Raw genomic sequence first — 20,163 nt, 5'->3', positions numbered from 1 at the left:
CTTTTATTTCTATGGCTTTACACCTTAAAAAGATAGTGTGAAAGAAAAACTGGTCTAGATTTTCTCTTTGAAAGAAGTAGCTTTAGAGAAACGTCCAATTAATATATAGGAGATTTATTTCAGGAACTTTATCAAACTATTGGGAACATGTGTATTCAAACAAGGGGAGAGGAATTCATGTAAATACAGTGCACAGCAGTATAAAGCTTTGGTGGCATACAGCATTTGAGTATATACTGCAGTTCCATGTCATGTTATAAGTGACTCAGGCACTACTGTTGGCTAAGCACCAAATGCTATCCTATTTTTAGAAATTAAAATAAACATTCTTCAGTACTGGCCCCCAAATCTACTAGCCCTGAGGGCAGGCAGACAAGAATGGATGGAAGAGCTCTTTTATGATGTGCTGCTGTCAAAAAAGATAATCTGGCATCAAGCCTTATGCCTAACTTCATTTTTTAGCCTTTCTTCCTGCAAAGGCTTAACTTGGAGATATTTTTTGAAACCTAGAATATCAATGTACTGTCATATGTCTGTGATGAAATAGCTGAGTTAAAAATTGTATTATTAGGGAACCAAAGGTTTCCAAATCAATCTCTTAGTTCAGGGTTTAGTTCAAATGTGCTCTCGTTTCCACAGTACCCTGCTTTTCATTTTTTAGTATCTTTGAATTTTGACAGTACCTGTGCTCAGGAACACTAAATTGGAGGAGAGAATGAAATCCAAACCAAACATCCAAAAACGCTTGCTGTTTGGGTTAAACTTCTGGAAGGCACTCAGGTTTTCATCACCGTTGTTAGTTGTTTTAAATATTTGCATAAAAATCATCTACAGAAAAAAATCTGGAGAGGACAAACTATAAAGTCATCCAGATAATTATCAGATGTGCTGCAGAAAAAAGCACAGCTAATACCAATTCATAAGTGGTGTTGCTGTCAGGTTTCAGTTGTTGAATGGAAGTTAAAATTCACAGTGCTGCAGAGATTTTTCTTGCTTTAATTTTTAGTCATCGTGTGATAAACCAATCCCATTATTTCTAAGAAATCTATTAGAACACCAACATCACAAGAGGGCTAGGACAGAACTTTCAACACACATTTATCTATCAAATTCCTATTCTTTATAACTCCCCAAAAATATAATTAACTACTCCATATATTTTATCACTTCACTTAGGGGCAAAGGAAAATGAAATTAAAACTATTCTAGTTCTTGAAGAGCTAAATTGAAAATATATAATGTGCCAATTCAAGGAATCTTTTAAAAGGGACTTTATCCTTACAAATGACCCATTACAACTTTTTGTAGAAGCCAGTTTCAAGTGTCGTTAAAACTATTATGACTTTATAGTCACTGGGAACACAGTAGAGCAGGCCCTCAAACAATTAAACATAGGGTAACTACATGATCCAGCACCTCCCTTTCTGCATATATATCCAAAATAAGTGAAAGCAGGAGCTGATGATTGTACATCTTTGTTCATAGCAGCATTATTTACAATAGCCAAAAAGTCAAAACAACCCAAGTGTCCACTGATGGGTGAATGCATAAAGAAATCATGGTATAGACATACAATGGGATGTTATTTAAACATAAAAAGGAATACAACTCTGATAATGCTACAACGTGGTTGAGGCTTGAATACATTATGCCAAGTGAAGTCAGACACAAAAGGACAAATACTGTACAATGCCATATATATGAGGTGCATGAAATAGTTCCATTAATAGAGACAAACTAGAATGGTGGTTGTCAGGGACTAGGGAGAGAGCAAACAGGGAGTTAGTGTTTAACAGGCACAGAGCTTCAATTTGGGAAGATGGAAAAGTTGTGGAGATGGATAGCAGTGAACGCTGGCCCCACAATGTGAGTGTTCCTAATGTTGCTGAACTGTACACTTAAAAATGGTGAAAATGGTAATTTTATGTAATGAATATTTCACCACAATATAAAAATACTTTGACTTTAGACTAACAGTAAATGATTTCTAAAAATGACTTGAATACTTGTTACTCTCAGTAATTTGCTTGCATAAATAAACATTATAATCTTAAATTATATTTTCATTAATTTTAAAGAACTTTGAAACTGAATTGCCCAATTTTTTTTCTGGCCTAGAAATTTTTTTTGGTGTTTATGAGAGTCTCAATGATATTTGGGATGCAGAGATGACTAGCTTTGTGGAGTGAGGAGGCTTTCATTGGACTGATTCGGTGTCATTGTATCTGGGTATTCGCCAATAGGTCAAAATGCAGATCTTTGTGAAGACTCTCAACGGCAATACCATCACCCTGGAGGTGGAGCCTAGCAATACCGTTGAAGAACCTTTAGAATGTGTTTGTAAAAGCATATTAAGTAAGTTAAGTTAGACTCTTAGATAGTAAGGAAAGTAACCTGGAACCTTTGGTAACCACGAACCTAAAGCCTGCAATGGCAATAAATACATATCTTTCAATAATCACCCTAAATGTAAATGGACTGAATGCACCAATCAAAAGACACTGAGTAACAGAATGGATAAAAATGCAAGACCCATGTATATGCTGCTTACAGGAGACTCACCTCAAACCCAAAGACATGCACAGACTTAAAGTCAAGGGATGGAAAAAGATATTTCATCAAACAACAGGGAGAAAAAAGCAGGTGTTGCAGTACTAGTATCAGACAAAATAGACTTCAAAACAAAGAAAGTAACAAGAGATAAAGAAGGACATTACATAATGATAAAGGGCTCAGTCCAACAAGAGGATATAACAATTCTAAATATATATGCACCCAACACAGGAGCACCAACATATGTGAAACAAATACAGAATTAAAGGAGGAAATAGAATGCAGTGCATTCATTTTAGGAGACTTCAACACACCACTCACTCCAAAGGATAGATCCACCAGACAGAAAATGAGTAAGGACATAGAGTCACTGAACAACACACTAGAACAGATGGACCTAATAGACATCTACACAACTCTACATCCAAAAGCAACAGGATACACATTCTTCTCAAGTGCACATGGAACATTCTCCAGAATAGACCACATACTAGGCCACAAAAAGAGCCTCAGTAAATGCCAAATGACTGAAATTCTACCAACCAACTTTTCAGACCACAAAGGTATAAAACTAGAAATAAATTGTACAAAGAAAGCAAAAAGGCTCACAAACACATGGAGGTCTAACAACATGCACCTAATAATCCATGGATCAACGACCAAATTAAAATAGAGACCAAGCAATATATGGAAACAAATGACAACAACAACACAAAGCCCCAAATTCTGTGGGATGCAGCGAAAGCAGTCTTAAGAGAAAAGTGTATAGTAATCCAGGCATATTTAAAGAAGGAGGAACAATCCCAAATGAATAGTCTAAAGTCACAATTATCAAAAATGGAAAAAGAATAACAAATGAGGCCTAAGGTCAGCAAAAGGAGGGACATAATAAAGATCAGAGAAGAAATAAATAAAATTGAGAAGAATAAAACAATAGAAAAAAATCAATGAAACTAAGAGCTGGTTCTTTGAGAAAATAAACAAAATAGATAAGCCTCTAACCAGACTTATTAAGAGAAAAAGACAACACACATCAACAGAATCAGAAATGAGAAAGGAAAAATCACGATGAACCCCACATAAATACAAAGAATTATTAGAGAATACTATGAAAACCTATATGCTAACAAGTTGGAAAACTTAGAAGAAATGGACAACTTCCTAGAAAAATTCAAACTTCCAAGACTGACCAAGGAAGAAACAGAAAATCTAAACAGACCAATTACCAGCAACAAAATTGAAGTGGTAATAAAAAAACTACCCAAGAGCAAATCCCCAGGCCAGATGGATTTACCTTGGAATTTTATCAGACATAAAAAGAAAACATAATACCCACTCTCTTTAAAGTTTTCCAAAAAACAGAAGAGGAGGGAATACTCCCAAACTCATTCTATGAAGCCAACATCACCCTAATACCAAAACCAGGCAAAGACCCCACTAAAAAAGAAAACTACAGACCAATATCCCTGATGAACGAAGATGCAAAAATACTCAGCAAAATATTAGCAAACCAAATTAAAAAATATATCAAAAGGATCGTACACCATGACCAAGTGGGATTCATCTCAGGGATGCAAGGATGGTACAATATTCGAAAATCCATCAACATCATCCACCACATCAACAAAAAGAAGGACAAAAACCACATGATCATCTCCATAGATACTGAAAAAGCATTTGACAAAATTCAACATCCATTCATGATAAAAACTCTCAACAAAATGGGTATAGAGGGCAAGTACATCAACATAATAAAGGCCATATATGATAAACCCACAGCCAATACTAAACAGCGAGAAGCTGAAAGCTTTTCCATTAAGGTAGGGAACAAGACAGGAATGCCCACTCTTCCACTGTTATTCAACATAGTACTGGAGGTCCTAGCCATGACAATTAGACAAAACAAAGAAATACAAGGCAACCAGATTGGTGAAGAAGAAGTCAAACTGTCACTAAAGACTCCACTCCAAAATTGCAAGAACTAATATCGGAATTCAGCAAAGTTGCAGGATACGAAATTAATACACAGAAATCTGTGGCTTTTCTATACACTAACAATGAACTAATAGAGAAATCAGGAAAACAATTCCATTCACAATTGCATCAAAAAGAATAAAATACCTAGGAATAAACCTAACCAAGGAAGTGAAAGACCTATACCCTGAAAACTATAAGACATGCTTAAGAGAAATTAAAGAGGACACTAACAGATGGTAACTCATCCCATGCTCTTGGCTAGGAAGAATTAATATCATCAAAATTGCCATCCTGCCTAAAGCAATCTACAGATTCAATGCAATCCCTATCAAATTACCAACAGCATTCTTCAACGAACTGGAACAAATAGTTCAAAAATTCATATGGAAACATCAAAGACCCCGAATAGCCAAAGCAACCCTGAGAAGGAAGAATAAAGTGGGGGGGATCTTGCTCCCTAACTTCAAGCTCTACTACAAAGCCACAACAATCAAGACAATTTGGTACTGGCACAAGAACAGACCCATAGACCAGTGGAACAGAATGAGACTCCAGACACTAACCCAAACATATATGGTCAACTAATATATGATAAAGGAGCCATGGACATACAATGGGGAAATGACAGTCTCTTCAACAGTTGGTGCTGGCAAAACTGGAAAGCTACATGTAAGAGAATGAAACTGGATCACTGTCTAACCCCATACACAAAAGTAAATTCAAAATGGATCAAAGACCTGAATGTAAGTCATGGAACCATAAAACTCTTAGAAAAATCATAGGCAAAAATCTCTTGGACATAAACTTGAGTGACTTCTTCATGAACATATCTCCCTGGCAAGGGAAACAAAAGCAAAAATGAGTAAGTGGGACTATATCAAGCTGAAAAGCTTCTGTACAGCAAAGGACACCATCAATAGAACAAAAAGCATCCTACAGTATGGGAGAATATATTCATAAATGACAGATCCAATAAAGGGTTGACACCCAAAATATATAAAGAGCTCACACACCTCAACAAACAAAAAGTGAGCAATCCAAAAAAAAAAATGGTCAGAGGAACTGAACAGACAGTTCTCCAAAGAAGAAATTCAGATGGCCAACAGACACATGAGAAGATGCTCCACATCACTAGTCATCAGAGAAATGCAAATTAAAACCACAATGAGATATCACCTCACACCAGTAAGGATTGACACTGTCCAAAAGACAAACAACAGCAAATGTTGGCGAGGTTGTGGAGAAAGGGGAAGCTTCCTATACTGCTGGTGGGAATGTAAATTAGGTCAACCATTGTGGAAAGCAATATGGAGGTTCCTCAAAGAGCTCAAAATAGAAATACCATTTGACCCAGGAATTCCACTCCTAGGAATTTATCCTAAGAATGCAGCACCCCAATTTGAAAAAGACATATGCACCCCTATGTTAAGCAGCACTATTTACAATAGCCAAGAAATGGAAGCAACCTAAGTGTCCATCAGTAGATGAATGGATAAAGAAGATGTGGTACATATACATAATGGAATATTATTCAGCCATAAGAAGAAAACAAATCCTATCATTTGCAACAGCATGGATGAAGCTAGAGGGTATTATGCTCAGTGAAATAAGCCAGGCAGAGAAAGACAAGTACCAAATGATTTCACTCATATGTGGAATATAAGAACAAAGGAAAAACTGAAGGAACAAAACAGCGGCAGAGTCACAGAACCGAAGAATGGACTAACAGTTACCAAAGGCAAAGGGACCGGGGAGGATGGGTGGGAAGGGAGGGATAAGGGTGGGGAAAAAGAAAGGGAGCATTATGATTAGCATGTAAAATGTGGGGGGTGGGCACAGGGAGGGCTATGCAACACAGAGAAGACAAGTAGTGATTTTACAGCATCTTACTACACTGATGGACAGTGACTGTAATGGGGTTTGTGGGGGGGGGGACTTGGTGATGGGGGAGTCTAGTAAACATAATGTTCTTCATGTAATTGTAGATTAATGATACCAACAAAAAATAATTATAGTAATACAAAAAAAATTATATTTGCGAGCTAGCTGCTCACTAAATCCATTTCCTCCTCCTCCTGGGCACATAGCTCCACTGTATTTCCTGCACTCCCTTTCACTGCACTGAGTGGCAGCCAATGGGTTGAGGAAGAAGTGACATGTGTCTTCCAGACCCCGCCAATCAAAAAACTTCCCACCCACCCACCGTCCTCCATTTTTTCACCATCCACACACAGGATGGAGAGATTTCCTAGAACCTGGAGAATGGAGCTACAGGGGAGAAGAGGCTGTATCTGAATGGCCATGTGGAGCAGAGTGCTCCTACCAACCCTAACTATTTGACAATGTGAGTGAAAATTTTACTTTTGTTGTCTTAAGCCACTAAAATGTGGGGGTTATTTGTTACAGCAGATAGCCTACCCTGATGAATATAATATTTGTCCTGGTAAGAGAATTGAGTGGTTTTGTTTGCAAGTTGAAAACCACCCTTCTTTAGCCAGCTATTAATAACTAATATTAAATGTTTCCCATGATGGCTTCCAAATCCTTAGAAGAATTATTTAAGTTTTAGAGCCATCTATTAGCATACAGATTTTTGATCTGTAATAAATACAATGTTAAGAGCTAAGTTAAACAGAATGAAATTAAACCCAAAAAAGTCAGCAGGGAAGCTATTCACAGACTCTAGGCCCAGACATGTGTCTTTGAAGAATACCAAGGAGCAGTTTTCCCACTGTTGTAAAACAAAACAATATGTACTTGAAGCAAACACCAACAGGATGACTTGAATTTATAATTCAAATAACTTGACTTTTTTTTTCTTTAAATAATATGATAATTTCCCTGTTTGCATTTTGGGATCTTTTTAAATTACATGTTTGTGGGATTTTTGCCATGGAATTAGTTTACATTACTATTTAGAACCTTTGTTTAAATACTGGTTTTAAATGTCCTGTGAAAGGAGCATAGCCTTTGAAACTTTAGTCTCAAAAGAACTCTTTTGTTATGTACTTAGTAAATTTTGTTAAGAGAAGTAACAATATACAAGGGTATATGAAAATCATGTTGTAGCTAAAGTAACTGAAAAGGAGAGTTTACTCCCCTCTTCTAGTGGGGTAAGGGGGAGAAGCAGGGCCTTCTGTTGGAACAAATAACCTGACAGAGTGTGCTGAAGGCAGGTACACTCTCAGTGAACATGGGGAGCTGGGCAGCACTGGCTGGTCCCTACAGAGTCAAATAGGCCTGACTTCAGGTCCTCGTCCTCTGCTTTCTTGCTGTGGGACCTCTTAATTTCCCCAAGCCATGTGTCCTGATAAAAAATGAAAATACCCTTACTTCCCTCTGGCAACTTGCTGGTTGCCCTGAAGAACTTTTCTCATTTCCTTGCACACTCGTAAGTTATCAGGGTTCACTGCCACCCCATTAAAGAGTGCACTTGGCAGCCTCCCTTGCAGCTAGGAGTGGCCATGTGACTTAGCAGATTTGATAAGTACCCTGTCCTGCTGGGAGATGGTGAAAATTGAAGAAACTGCCTTGGGGCCAAAGATGGAGTTTACATGTGCAGAATGGCAAGGACCCTGTCCCTTCAGTACATGGGTTATGTGATGCACTGTATGAAAGAAAATTATCTCGAGTCTTCAGAACAATGCTGGAAGGTTTCTTAAACAGGAGAGTTAGTCAGGGTTTAAGTATAGAGAAGTAAGAAACAACAAGTAGAATGAAGTAAATAGTGTGTTTTTAGATATGAGGGTAGGTGAGCCACTGGGTGCAGTTTTTAAGAGACCACCTACATGAGGAGCATCAGACAGAAGCCCAGGATACAAAAGGTCAGGAGAAGGCATTTTACACCCAGAATGTGGGCAGGAAATTCAAGTGTCAGAGGAACCTAGGAACCTAGAAACTAGGATTTAGGAGTATTGGCCAGTGGCACTGACAATAAAGCTATAACAATAATAACAACAAAAAATAACTATCATTTATTGACAGTTTGTGCCAGTCTCTATTCTAGTAGCCCTTTGTAAACATTTTTAGATTTTATACAATATACAATGGTATATGAAAATCATGGTTATAATTAAGGGTTATACTCCCCATTTTATAGATGTGGAAATTGAGACTCAGAGATGTGAAGTCTTTTTGCTCAAAGTCTCATAGCTAATAAAGGGATATGTAACAGATGATACAAATCTAGGACTAGCTAACTCCAAAACCCAGATGCTAAGGACTAACTACCCAAGCAAAGTGCATAGCACAATATGTAAAAAAGGGATCAGTAAATGCCGGCTGTTATTTTTCTAGACAAGAGAATGAGTATTGGCACAAGATCTGCAGAATCAAGATTAGGCCTAAACTGGAGGCTCTGTGAGGCCAGTTTCCATATATACTGTGTGTGTGTGTGTGTGTGTGTGTGTGTGTGTAGGGGGCAGCTTTGGGAAGGTGGGAGAATATGGGGGTGGGTGGTTCACTGGTGATTCACATAGGAGAGTACACAATTGGGAAGTCAGGGAGCAAAGCAATTCTTTTTCTTCATTTACATGGAGAAGGAACTGAATACTCTGAGAATGGGGAAGCTGGAAAGGCAAGCTAACACTTCCCTGGATTGTTCCAGAATCACAGATTTTTAGAGGCAGAAGTTCTTAAAAGCAATCTAGTCTCCAACATTCTCCTCTTAAAAGGAGACAAAGGACATTCCCTGGGGTTTTTAAAAATCATTGACTCCTGGGAAAAGGGCTTTTAATTCAGAGAATCTGAAGTCCCAGAGAAAGGTTTCAACTTTACAGAAGCAGTGAGTGAGAGAGAACTCCACAATCATGGCATATGTGTGAGATTAGGGTTAGAATATGTGTTAATAGTAACAGATGTAATAGGAAAACTTCTATCTTAGGCTTTGGCATTCTTTTTCTTAAGGTTCATTAAAATAGAGTACTTCATTATTCTGATGTTTAGATGGTAATAGGAAGTGAGGATGGTGTGGTCATTTTAATAAAGAACTATCGTTTTTAATGTAACGGGCATAAATGTGTGGAAGCTTTAATAGACAGTCTTATTTGAATATTAGGCACATGGTATTTTTAACTGATACAGAGGAATATATTTAATAGATACTATGGAAGCTATAAAGCCTAGTAACAAAATGAACAATGTGAACCCATCACCATACGTTACCAATACATAGATGCCCCTTGCATGCTCTCCTCTTCTGTCATCATCTGCTTCCCTCTAACGCCCTGCCAGAGGCAGCCACTCCCCTGAACTTTATGTTCATTATTCCCTTGCTGTTCTCAGACGCCCAGTATTTCAGGCATCTCCTTGATGTAGGATGCTAAGGAGTAGGGAGAGAGTTATCTATACAAATCATAGTTGCAGAGTGACAGCAAATGTTGTATTTCTTAACACATTTTTGCCCAAATTTAACTCATCTTTCAAATTAGCTAATGATGGTACTTCTCATAGAGAAAATGAGGCAGAAGCCACTTATGAAGGGTCCTTCAGCAACAGAATTAAACACATAGTATACTAGATAAACTCCATAACAGATTAATAAAAGTAGGTCCCAGGCTTCCTGGGATTATAATTCCTCAAGGAATAATGTCTACGATTGTTACATATTGACAGACTATTTTAGCATTAATACTCCAGATTCTATAATGTTCAGAGCATGACTGTACAGAGGCTTAACAAACTCACAAAATATATATTGCAAGAAAGACTTTTGTATTTGACAGATTTTGAATGAGGATGAAGACCTCCAATATACTCTTCTTCTTAAATCAGAGATCCCCAGCTTTTCCCGGTGAAACACTGTATGGTACTTCTCACACAGACTCCCTTTTTATGGGTGTAGCGTGGAGTGAGCAAGTTTGGCAGAGAGGATAACAGATTGGCGGGAGCAGTTGTGACCTCCCTGGCCTCCTTGCTAGAATTGAGATGGGGCATATCTGGGAAGCCTGGGCTTGAAGGGGCCCTGAGGAAGACAGGTCACCTTGGACCTCAGTTAACGACTAGGTGCTCCCTCCTAGTACTGCTTGGACTCCCTGGACTAAACGCCCTGGCTCCAGGTCATTCAACAGAGAGAAATCTGGTAGCCAGAGACCCAGACCCAAAGATGACTTGAGATAAGAAAGCATGTGACTTTGTAAGGGAGAGAATGGGAATGGGCAAGAATGCACACAATTGCTGGCTTTGTTTTTTGCTCCAAAACAAGGAGCAATGATGTGAAATAACTTGTTTCCTTAGTTTGACTGGAACCATATTTTGGTGCCTGTGGTCTGAAAGTTAATGTTGGTTGTGTCTTATTTTGCAGCAATTTTTGGTACATTTCTCTGTGCCTTTGGTTGTGTGCCCTGGAATGACGTGCCCATGAGGAGCTTTCGGAATGGAGATGCTCAGGGTTAATTAATGTGTGCTCTAAGACAGTTGTTTCTGTTTTGCTTTGTTTAAAAGCAGTCATGTGGTGTTAAGAATGTGCTGCAAAATCCCTCTGCCTGATCAGCAGATTGGATAGAGGACCCTCTGCCGTGTTCGGGAACTACTTCTTGCTTATGAAGTGCACAAAGACCTAGTCTGGCTCTTCACTGCTCATACCTGACCTTGCAGGTGCACTTACCCAGAGCGATTCCTGTGGCTCTGCTCAGATCCATGAGCCTAAACCAGTCTTATTTAAAGATGACTTCCTAATCGGTGGGGAATAGACAGAAAGGCAAAGAGGAAAAAAGGTGGAAAAGACAAGATTTGAGATTAATCAGGGACTGAATTAAAAGGAGAAGCTACTCTCAGTCACATCGTTCACTATAGTAATAGAAAAAAACTTTTTTAAACATCAGGTAACCTCAGTATTTTGAAATAAATCATGTAGGAATAAAATATCACTTAGACCCCTCAGAGAAGGCATTATTACTTTCCTTCTGCCTTGGGCAAAGTAGTGGGAATGTTTATTTCCTTAACTTTTTTGCTTGCCTCCTTTCCTCTTTCAGATAACAGGCGGTCTGACTTACCAGCATAAGAAATATTTCTGTCAGCATCCAGAGAACACGGCGTAAGTGTAAATGGAGAATAGTTATGTCACCCTGCACTATTAACCCAAACCTAGACACCAAGAGCTGCAGTAAATTTTTGAAAAGTTGCAGGCTGTCACACTAATTAACAGTTGATAAGGTACAATTATCTTAGCACATCATATAACAGGCAGATTGAGCCTTTTGACATAGAGTACAAACCTCCCATAAAAATATTTCATTGAATGTGAGTATTAAGGTACAAAACATGACTTTAAGTGGAAAGAAGAGAATGTGCCTTGCTACGGCAAGACACATTTTCCCTTCAGTCAGAAAAGGATGAAGTTCAAAGCTACAGGCCACACACGTATCAAGTCTTCATGGTGCCGATGTGCCGATGTTCATCTCCTAAAATAAAACCTCTGTCACCACTTTCTTTCGAGCTATGCTCAGTTATAATGAGAGGTGATGTACAAAAAGCTGCTTTTAAGTTCAAGTGAATCCCTTATCCTTTAAAATGTTTGAGAACTTTGATTTTAAAATTAAAGTGGTGTTTACATGTTAACTCAGAGTCTTGAGTAGAACTTCACTTTACAATAGACATTGTTATCCCATGGGAAACTATTTTTTAATTCCCTAGGAGGTTACTTTTCCCATTTTCCCTGAGAAGAAGGGAGAAGTTTAAAGGTGATTGGTCTTACACCAGAGCACTAGAGAATCACAGTATATTGAATGTTGTTCATGCACTTTCCATTCCTGAAGATCTCCACCATTTTACACACTGTAATTTTACTAATTTATATTTGCCTCAGGATAACATTTGCAGGACTTAGAAGCAGGGATGACTATCATGGCTGGCTGCCTTTGGAAACAAGAAATAGTGTTTTTTTGTTTTTTTTTTCCGTTGTAAGGGTAGCCTTAGGCAGAAGATTTCCATGAACAAGATTGTCTTTAATGTCTCCCACCATTCTCCCTGGTCTCTTTCATTTCAGTCTATTTGGGATTGTCAGTTGTGCCCTCCAGACCCTCCCATAATGCACTATCTCCTCACACTGGGGTTTGTAGGAACTCTTCTCTGCTGTACCTGGGCCTCCCTTCAGCATTCCTCACCACCACCAGCCCCCTCTGGCTATCATTCATTCTCTTTCAGTCACAGCAACCCGTAAACCCCTTGTTGCCACAAGTTTCTGTTCTCTGAAGCCAGTTATTTTGATGGAAACAAAAGTCCATGCCCACCTATTCATGAATGATAATGGGTTTGTGAACTATCTGTCTAATTAGGGTATTTGCATACTATTAGGGGATCTTCTGGAAAAGCATTTTCTAATTTGAGAAAAATCAGTCTAATAAGATACATTGTGAAAAAATATTGTCCCATGGCCAATCAAGTTTGGAAAATACTTCCTATGTACGTCCATTCTGGAGATGCATACACTTTGTAATTTTTCCAAGCACAGGTAAGTTCTACAGTAAAGACTGCTGTTTGTTTAAACCTGAGACTTTCCCCACAGTAATGAACATTATCTGTCCATTTGTGTTTTTTTCTTAGTGTGACACCTATTAATGCTTCAAGGAGAGCACACTTAAAGATATACTTCCTTAATCCAGTGTAGTGCTCTGTCTGATGATGTGAATTTCAGATACCACAGTGGCACCTTGGCTAAGCACTCTGGATTAAATTGTGTTTCAGAACTCTAAAGTCACACTGTGTGTGAATAGCTGTCATCTTTATTTATGAGCATTTGGCTTTCTTATCCAGTTCACTGTAAAAGATGATGAGTTCTGGTATTAAGTTTACTTAGACAAATTATTTACCTGTCCTTTACATCACCACTAAACTTAAAGGCCTTTTCAGTCGCTTATCAAAGACAGAGGAGTATGTATTCTCCTTCTACAAAGAAAGCACGTATTTTCTTTTCTTTCTACAAAGAAAGTTCTTGTTTCTTCTTGCCAAGTGTTGACCGTTCACCCAGAGTAGGGGATGTGGATATCAGGACGTTGCTTTGAGAATGTAACGCCTGAATCATATCCTGAAGGACCAGTAATCATCATTGATCAGAAAACTGAGATAAGTAATCATGCATCAGCTCTGTGGATGGTGGGGTGGCTGCTTCTCAGGGCATCAAGCTGACTGGTCAAAGCTGAACTGTCAAGTCTGCATGCATAGGAAATGGCTTGCTTTTATTTGGGGCAGATTCTTTGCATTATTTGGAGTTAGGATGGAGAGGCTATGTGCAGAAAATTACTTCTCTCTCCTGTGCCTTTGGCAGAGCCGTGATAGAGGCACAGCTTTTCCCTTAGGATCTGTTTTTTTTTCCTCCATCAGCATCAGCGTCTGGAGTGCGCACTAACTCTTTACCTAAGGAATTAGTGTCACTTGGTGAATTGGAACCTTACTGGAGATGGAATCAATTACGTTATTCCTCTGTAAATTAAGGTGGAAAGAGGTTGGAAAGAGGTTAAACATAAATCTTTATCAGTTTAAACTATTGTAGAGTGTATAATTTCTAGAGGAAAGCCTGTAGTATGCACTGATTTATAAAGGAAATAATACTATAATAATTTATGGAAGAAAGGAAGATCCACCCACCAAATAATACTTTTCTTGAATGTTATTGAGAATTTATGAAGGGAAATAGTTTTCTCCAGAAGCAAACCAAAACTACAATGAATTAAAAGCAAACAAGAATCAGAGAAAAAGACACTCATTAGAATCTTAATGTTTGTCCTAAAATAATGTAAAAGGTTTATTGTTTCCATAGCCTTTAGCATGATTTTTTTTTAAAAGTCACTCAGAAATTTCAAGTGTTACCAGTACAAACAGATTAGAAAGCTTAATTTAAAAAATACATAGTTTTTAAAAAATTGAAAATAAATATTTAAAATTTAAAATGTGTAAGTACTCAACTAACTGAAAACTTTGAAGAGCTCCCGAGTTTCAGTTTACCCCTTTGTAAGAGGGAAGGTATCTGCCTCATACAGAATGTTTATGGGTTATAATAATGTGAAAGTATTTTATGACAGAAAAATAAGCCAATCAAGTTACTGTCATTATAATTCAAATTGCTTTTAAGGGAAAGTATTAAGAAAGCAAGCCATTCTACTTAGAAAAACATAATAAAACCAAACCATGGCCCCATGCCAGTACACCACCAACCCCTCCATGCCTTCTACACCCACGTTTCAGCACAAAACTACAGTTCTGAGTGGCTGTCCTAAAACACTGGCAGATCCTGGATTAATAAGAACAAAGTAAAGAACATTTTGCTTACCTTCTAAGAAAAGAATTGATGCATTTTGGAAAGATGTTCAATAATAAGGACTGAAACAAAAGTGTTTTCTGCTTAACCTGGAGTTAAACAGAAGTTAATGGTTTACTGTCATTGAAAATTATCCAACACATTCACACTGACCGCAATGCATTTTAGTGAATGTTTACTCTGGTCCAGGGGAATTGTGACCTTTCGGAAAGGGGTAACGACATTTTAATCCCTTTGTTTAACAATGGAGAGTGAAGGGCACAGAGCAACCCCCCTGGCCTTAAGCAGTTCTAATTTAAAGTGTTTCCCCTGTATATTCATGACTTAGAGGCACACGATGTTTGAAGAACCTCAGAGTGCAACATGCCCCTAAGAAAGGCTCAACCTAGAGGAGTGGTGGTTGTCTTGGATCCCTTTTCATTCTTAAACGTTATTGAGGACTCCAGAGTGCTTTTATTTATGTTGGTTATAGCTCTCAATATTTACCATTTTAGAAATTAAAACTGGGAGGTTTTTTTTAGATTCAAAATGCCCAGCACACTTCCCGTGAGCTGTCAGCACAGCCCGTTCATCACGCAGTCCTTCTTTCTCTTGAGGAGGCATGAAATGTGGACGGCTAGATGCCCAGAGGCCTGACTGTTGTGTAATCTTCCAGGGTCCCTTCATTTACTTGGGTTCCAGGTCCCTCGTATATGAGGTGAGGTAATCTCTAAGCTTCCCTTGATCACTACCAAATAACGTAGCACTTTTGTTCTCCAGGGAAAGCAGCAAGTTGAATCAAAGGCTAAAATGGACATGAAGATGAAAGTTCTCTTAAGCAATAAACACAGAAGATGTATATTGATTTACAGCCAAATTTCTTTTCTACATTAAAAAAAATAAATAATGGAGCAACACCATATAGCGGTGTAAAAGAATAAAATATAGCTACTCATGTGAAGTCGAATGCCTCTCAGAAAATAATATTGAGTGAAAAAAACCAAGTAGCGGAAGAATTCAGTGATGCCATTTATATCAACTCAAGACATTCATGGCTAAGCTACACAGTGTTTGAAGATATCAACACATGTGGCAAACTGCACAGAGAAGGAAGCAAACAGTAAACCCAGATGCAGGTATTGGTTTCCTCTAGGGAGGGTTGGTAGGGCATCATGCAGTGGCACAGAGGAGCTCTCGGAGTGTCCAAAACACTCTAGTGCCTATCCTAGGCAGGCACAAGGTCATCGATTTCATCGTAATTCATCATACCTTAAATGCATGTTATTAAGTTTTATTTTGTATCCATTCAGTTTTTAATAAAAACAGTTAAAAATGACTGGAGAATGTGCACTATCCTGCTATCTACAGTAAAGTTTTCTCCTTTTTTGTGTGACTCCATGCTTTCTCTATTTCTTGACAGACTTCCATGTTTAAGTAAATAGATGATTCTTGAGAAACATGAAACAGAACTCCGTGCTTTGGTAGTTCTTATATAAAAACAAAACAGCATCAACAACACAAGGTAAGAGAATGTCAACAAATATGTAACAGGTACCTCTGCTAAAGTAAACCAGAACTGTGTAAACACGGATTGTGTGAGCTGTACATTTCTGCCAACAAAGAAATTTGGTACCACATTTGCCAAGCATCATCCTCTGGAGCTATTATTAGCGCCTTCCATTTGAAGAACGCAGTTCCTTTTAGTCACCTTTATTAAAACTTAGGGCTTACTCTTCCCCATCTCCTTGATCATGAATGCAGTTTTTCATTTTTAAATATCCTTATCCAGGCACTGTTTTGCAAGGACGATTCTTCAAAAGAACACCAGGTTGTGTGAATGTAGAGTCTGGCTTTCTTGGCTACACTGTTGAACCCAGGATTCTCCCAAGAATAGATCGGTGAATCTGAGGCTTTATAAAGTGTTGAATTAGTCATCCTGCTCCCTTACTGCATTTGGCCAGGCTTCTCAGCTCATAGGAGATAAAATGTCTATTGAGGCAGGGAAAACAAAGCAACAGTGAGGTCTGAGATTTTAGAACGTGTGAACTTTCCCCCAAGTATAAATAAACACTCAAAAATTGCCCCCATGTTCCCCAACATAGAAACACACCCTAGCTCACTCGTTCCTCCACCAAATCCCAGCCATCATGATTCAGGCCCTGGAGGTCACATAGCTGTGTGTGTGTGAGAGAGACAGAGAGAGAAAGAGAGAGAAATTGATCAGCTTCCTTAAACACCTGTCTAACTTCTCTCTCTCTCTCTCTCTGAATATAAGAAAATAATGTCGTGTCTCATGTGAGTACATAGAACAAGAATTTTATCTTCCTGACGTTCAGTTTCTAATGTTGGTCACAATTTAAAATAGTCAGAAAATAAAAATAATTTACTCAGTTTGTTTTGAGCCACGCACGGTAAGTTCTGGGTTTTTTCCTACCTGTGAATGTAGTGGGAATGCATTTAAAATGCAAAAATCAAAGTAGCCCACAGCCGTTTATCCTAGAAAATGCAAACAAAAGCCATATCCTTTCTTATATCTTGTTGCTATGGAAAGTTTCACAGTCTGGATATGTACCCTAAACTGTTTTCAAAAATGGAATAGACTCCGCAGTAAAAGAGGAATTCATTGTTGTTCTAAACACTTAAAGCAGAGGGAGCATTTGATAAAATGATGTAAAGGATTTCTCATCTGTTAAGATGGAAAATAGTTGTCTCTATTTGTAATTTTATAGAGGCAAGATCTCTTATAGTTGTTGGAAAATGGAATGATAAAACCAGATATAACAGAATAACATACATGACATCTAAAAATGGATTCGGAGAGAAACGTACATAGCAACTGAAGACACATGGCTGAAAAGATGCCCACAGAATACAGACTTGAGGAACCTCATCATTCAGTGGGTTATAACAGATGTGCATTTGTTTAAAATGAAATGAAAGCAGAGCAACATTTAAGCATGTAGAGAAATAAGATAACATCTTGTAGGAGTCCAACCCTACATACAGTCAAATGAAAGGATCGCATGATCATGATCAAAAGCAGCTGACATTTCCAACACCAATAAGATCTGAAAATTTTGGTGGAATTGCTTATACTTCTGTTCAGACTCCCAAAGAAAGACCCTATTAAGTCAAACTAAATTGCACCAAGTGCCTTAAAGAAGTGCCTGTCTGTTTTAATTTTCCTGACACTCCTCACTGAGGGGTGGTCTAAATAGTGGTTGTATAGCTATTAGGAATGCATCTGATAGAAAGATGCAGTTGTCAGCTACTGCTTTATTATTGTGATGCTATACAATATTTTTTCTCATTACTCTTTTTACATAAAAGGGTATATTGACTACCATCTCAGCCCCTAACTGACAATGAAATTTTATACTATAATTTTATACTGATATTGGATTTAAAGGGAAAATGTAAATTCTATCTTGAAACCTTACTTATCATTAGTGTACTATTCTAAACATGAATCCATTTTACATATGGATTTATCAATGCCATGCATTTTGTATTCTTTTTTTCTGGAATTTAATTCTCTAAACTTACTAGGTTTTTTATACTTACCTTCCCTTTAAAAATACAGACTAGAATGACTTTATATGTAACTGAGATATTTTTAGGCACCTTTTTTTGTTTTTGCATGTATCACATAGTTGGTGCTATAGAAATGTCATACTTCATTAATAATGTGTTTTGATTGTAAAGGGATAAACCAATTAGAGAAAGACTGAGCAGGTAAAATTCAATCAAAAGGAAATAGGGAGTTCTTTTACAGACAGGTGACCACTTCCAAATTAGTGAGAAAATCTATGAGATGAAAATATTTGGCTAGTGAAACACAACATAACCAAAAAAAGGATTGATCACCGATCTACCTCTTGATTCATTTGGGTTTATTTTAGGCACATATGGTGTTTTCTGTCAACACCAGCTTTTTATTTCCATCTTTGTTCACCATCACTGGCTTTTTTTTCCCCAGCTCTGACCACCGTAATCATTAAGCTGCTTGCAAATGCCCAGGTGATCTGTACCCACCTATGCTCCTGCCTATCCTTCCTGACCATGCCTTCATTTCCCAGTACTGCTGATTTTGATTCTTTTCCTAGTTAATAAAATACTATTTCAGCTCCAACTGGCTTGCTGTCATTATCCTGTTGTTTCACTGTGTTGGAGCAATGTATTTCCAATTTTTTAAGCCATCATGAAATAAGTATCTCTAGAAGCAGATAGTGGTTTTATGTACCATATCATTTCTTCAGCAAGATTGCTATAGAGTAGGAAAGAAAATGGCGTGCTTAAAGCCTCAGCTTTCTAAGTGGCAGCAGCAGGATTTGAACACAGGAAGAGCCAATTTGGTAACAAGTTGGTTTTCTCTCCTTTTAGGCCACACCCTCTATACAGAGACCTTAATGCAGTTTGGGGGAGTTGTCAGCCCAGTGACCAAGGAAGCAAAGAAGCCTGTGCAAGGACTGTCTCAGGAGAAAGTAAGGGTGAGAAGCTAAGGATAGGGCAAGTTAGGTGGGGCCTGAGGTGTTTGCGAAGTCGGTGATGACAGAAGATGAGTCTTATGGTATGTGTGAGTGGACAGCACACTATGGATCAATGAAAAGCAAGATAGAGTTTCAGGCAGCAGTTCTTGTCTGGAGGTTATATTGTGTTCATGCCTCCAGTGCTGTAGAAACATCTGGCAACATCTAGAGACATTTTTGTTGATCGCAACTGGTGTGTGGGGGGTTGCCACTTGCATCTAGTAGTTAGAGGCCAGGCTGGCTAAACGTCATACAGTGCACAAGACAGCTGCCCACAGTGAAGAATTATCTGCCCCCAAATGTCAGTCAACTGGGGGAGTATTGCTTCAGTGTGGTCCATTTCTCTACACTGATTTTTCTTTGTGGGTCCAACTGTGTTTACTTAATTATGCTCGATGAGTTGGATTTTAATTATTTCAAAATGAATGAAGCAATTTTCAGCTTGCTCACTTCTGATGGGTTGGTAGCTGATCCAAGTTGTGCTATAGATGTAGTCTTTAGTAATCTGTCTGCTCTTAGTGGTCTTTGACCCTCATGTCTTAGAAGTAACTACTCACCTAAAAATAGCACTGTCTGTCATGGAGGGAATGTCCTCACTCTTTCCACTGCCTCTTAGCCAGAGGTTAAAAAAAAAGGAGGAGGGTGCTTTTTCTGCCACCCCTGCTTTTGTTGACATTGAATCCTATAGAAATCTGGGATGCTATTATGGCTGGCAACAGGGGACAGCTTCTCAGAATGTGATATCACACTGTCTGGCCTTCGGTGGAGACACTTCCTCTTCAGTCTCTGTAGGTTTCTTTTCAAAAACACCACAATGAAATCATTGCTTTTCTCTCCAAGATGGAAACTTAGATATAGCAGAGTATTAACAGC

General features: G+C 38.2%; 1 protein-coding gene across 2 annotated transcripts in view; it reads right to left on the bottom strand.

Annotated features, from left to right (window-relative positions):
- PTER (phosphotriesterase related) overlaps nt 1-14,877 on the bottom strand; it is an 85,762-nt gene extending 70,885 nt beyond the window's left edge. The window contains exons 1-2 of one of the 2 annotated variants that reach the window (XM_036908025.2): nt 14,795-14,870; nt 11,135-11,201 (exon numbers count right to left, since the gene is read on the bottom strand). The gene's annotated coding sequence lies outside the window, so the exon portion shown is untranslated. Of the gene's footprint in view, nt 1-11,134; nt 11,202-14,794 lie in introns of both variants that reach the window. The other variant, XM_036908026.2, reaches the window with a different exon arrangement.
- Nucleotides 14,878-20,163: the final 5,286 nt, after the last annotated feature.

The sequence above is a fragment of the Manis pentadactyla genome, chromosome 3 (assembly GCF_030020395.1).
Source record: "Manis pentadactyla isolate mManPen7 chromosome 3, mManPen7.hap1, whole genome shotgun sequence".
In the NCBI taxonomy this organism is placed as follows: domain Eukaryota; kingdom Metazoa; phylum Chordata; class Mammalia; order Pholidota; family Manidae; genus Manis; species Manis pentadactyla.
The sequence above is the reverse complement of the archived record's forward strand: the minus strand, read 5'-3'. Positions and strand labels throughout refer to the sequence as shown.